General features: G+C 46.9%; 1 non-coding gene across 1 annotated transcript; it reads left to right on the top strand.

The window, feature by feature from the left end:
• Positions 1–1,787: 1,787 nt before the first annotated feature.
• trnay-gua (transfer RNA tyrosine (anticodon GUA)) lies at positions 1,788–1,875 on the top strand. Its single transcript is given in 2 exon segments — positions 1,788–1,824; positions 1,840–1,875. It is a non-coding gene; the product is annotated as a tRNA-Tyr (tRNA).
• The last annotated feature ends 1,336 nt before the right edge of the window (positions 1,876–3,211 follow it).

Here is a 3,211-nt window from a genome sequence, read left to right on the forward strand (position 1 = left end):
TCTTCAATGTGCAACATTATCTCGTTGAACTTTAAAGTTACTATAAAAGTGGGGGGGGGAAGCACCTCCTCCCACTCATGCTGTCGCAAATTCACGTGCGCAAAGCTTACTGAATGTGCGCTTTATACCTCTCTCTTATATAGAACCCAGCTAAACTGAGATGACTCACGCTACTTAAGCTTCAAACAGAAGAATGCAATTTACACCTTATGCCTCTAATAAAGGCTTCAGGTGACTGGCAGATAACTGCCACTCAGCAATTAGGGCGGTGGCAGCTCCAGCCAATCAGACACTAAACTAGCCATTGAACCTTTAACTGAAAAACAGGAAAATTTAATTCAACTCTTACCTCTTTTGATTACCACACTGTTCCAAATTACCAAGTTCCAATCCCCACTCTGTTACTTTGGCTCCGTTCCTGTGACTCCATTTCCTGTGACTCCAGTTCCTGTGACTCCATTTCCTGTGACTCCAGTGCCTGTGACTCCAGTTCCTGTGACTCCAGTTCCTGTGATTCCAGTTACTTCGGCTTCAGTCCCGGAAACTCCCGTTCCTGTAACTCCACTTTCTTTGACTACAGTTACTTTGACTACGGTTCCTGTCACTCCAGTTCCTGTTATTTCAGTTACTTTAGCTCTAATTACTGTAACTCCAGTCCCTGTGACTCCAGTTACGTTGGCTCCAGTTCCTGTGACTTCAGTTACTTTGGCTCCAGTTCCTGTAAATACAGTTCCTGTGACTTCAGTTACTTTGGCTCTAGTTCCTGTAACTCCAGTCCCTGTGACTCCAGTTACTTTGGCTCTAATTCCTGTAACTCCAGGCCCTGTGACTCCAGTTACTTTGGCTCCAGTTCCTGTGACTTCAGTTCCTCTGATTCCAGTTACTCTGGCTCCAGTTCCTGTAATTCCAGTTCACGTAGCTCCATTCCCTGCGTCTCCAGTTACTTTGCCTCCAGTTGCTGTGCCTCAGTGCCTGTGACTCCACTTCACGTGACTCCAGTCCCTGTGATTCCACTTCACGTGACTCCAGTCCCTGCGATGCCAGTTACAGTGACTCCAGTTACTTTTGCTCCAGTTCCTTTGACTTCAGTTCCTGTAACTCCACTTCACGTGACTCCAGTCCCTGTGATTCCACTTCCCGTGACTCCAGTCCCTGTGATTCCACTTCCCGTGGCTCCAGTTCCTGTAACTGTACTTCACGTAACTCCAGTCCCTGTGACTCCAGTCCCTGTGATTCCACTTCACGTGACTCCAGTTCCTGTGATTCCAGTTCCTGTAACTCCATTTCACGTGACTCCAGTCCCTGTGGTTCCACTTCACGTGACTCCAGTTCCTGTGACTCCACTTCACGTGACTCCAGTCCCTGTGATTCCAGTTCCTGTGACTCCACTTCACGTGACTCCAGTCCCTGTGATTCCAGTTCCTGTGACTCCACTTCCCGTGACTCCAGTTCCTGTGACTCTAGTTACTTTGGCTCCATTTCCTGTGTCTCCAGTTCATATCACTGCGTCTGGTCTATGTTCCAAAATATCACGATCTAGATTTTCCAATGGAAATATTTTTGAGAAATATCAGTGACATCACTTTGTGAAGCTAGTAAATGATCAGCATGCCATCGCCAAACTCTTTCATCATCCGTCTGTACGGTGTATGATATTGGACCTGTGTGTTCTAGGACAAAAGCAGGTACCTATTTCTCAATGGTGGTGTAGCTTCTAGCGAGCCCTCGCTCGCCTTGATTAAATGTTTGTGGCCTCTCTTTCGATAGCTCAGCTGTTTGTGGCCTCTCTTTCGATAGCTCAGCTGGTAAAGCGGGGGACTGTAGATCATTAAAACTGACATCCTTAGTTCGCTGGTTCAATTCCGGCTCGAAGGAAGCCGCCCTTCCCTTTTTGGATCGTCAGAGGCTTTTCCCCAGGGTAGACGGGTCAATTACTAGGGGGCATAGGTTTAAGGTGAGAGGGGCAAGGTTTAGAGTAGATGTACGAGGCAAGTTTTTTACGCAGAGGGTAGTGGGTGCCTGGAACTCGCTACCGGAGGAGGTGGTGGAAGCAGGGACGATAGTGACATTTAAGGGGCATCTTGACAAATACATGAATCGGATGGGAATAGAGGGATACGGACCCAGGAAGTGTAGAAGATTGTAGTTTAGTCGGGCAGCATGGTCGGCACGGGCTTGGAGGGCCGAAGGGCCTGTTCCTGTGCTGTACTTTTCTTTGTTCTTTGTTCTTTGTATGTTCACTTTTCAGAGTTTTGTTGTCTTCTAACAATTTGTGCTTGTTGTCGTTTGACAATCTCTGGAATGTCAGATGGAACCACTATACCAAACTCTATTTGCAGTTTCCCTTTGAATAGCAGCATTGTTGGTGAGCTCTGTGTTGTTGAAGTGTTCCAGTAAGTCATTTAAGAATTTGTTCACTCTTCCTGTCAATGTACCCTGGTCCTTCGATGCTTATTGGAATCCTTCAATGATTGAACAAAACGTACAGCCAACCCATTTATTGCAAGAAGGTATGGAGCTGACTTGATGTGGTGTATCCTATTTCCCTTCAGATAGTCCTCAAACTCCTTCAAAGTGAACTGAGTACCAACATCACTTACAATCTGCTCCTGTGTACCAAATCTTGTGAATACTTCACCTAGCTTCCCAATGGTCTTTCCTGTCTTTGTGGATTTCATGATCACTACTCCCAGCATTTAGACTGCACATCCACAATCATTCAGAACATGTGTCCCTTAACTGGACGAGCATAGCCTGTGTGTACTCTCTGCCATGGCTGTGTCAGCCATTTCTCAGGTGTAATGGTTCTGGTGGTGGGTGGTTTCTTAGTTTTCAGAAAATACCGGGGCAGGCCCGCTAAGGATATGCAAACAATATTTACTGTACGCGCGGAGTATTGACGCATTGACTCTGCTGTCGCGGCAGAGGAGGATTTTGATTTGGCATGAACACGCCGCCTGGTGCCTGCCACAATTTTGGCATCAAAACTGATCCTCTGCCCAATCGCCTTTCCCAATTTCGGTGTTGGTCGACAGACAATCTCGCCAAAGTTTCTGTTATGAGTTCACACCAGCAGCAAATTACAGGGCTGAACGATGCAGCAACAAGTGTGACAGCAGGCACAGTGAGGTTCCCTGTTCAAGTCAGCAGATGTTTCCCCGTTGGGTTTCTGTACTGAAGTAGTTAGCTTGTTGCTTCTGGGCTGTACTAC

This window comes from Scyliorhinus torazame, chromosome 10 (assembly GCF_047496885.1).
Source record: "Scyliorhinus torazame isolate Kashiwa2021f chromosome 10, sScyTor2.1, whole genome shotgun sequence".
Taxonomy (NCBI): Eukaryota; Metazoa; Chordata; class Chondrichthyes; order Carcharhiniformes; family Scyliorhinidae; genus Scyliorhinus; species Scyliorhinus torazame.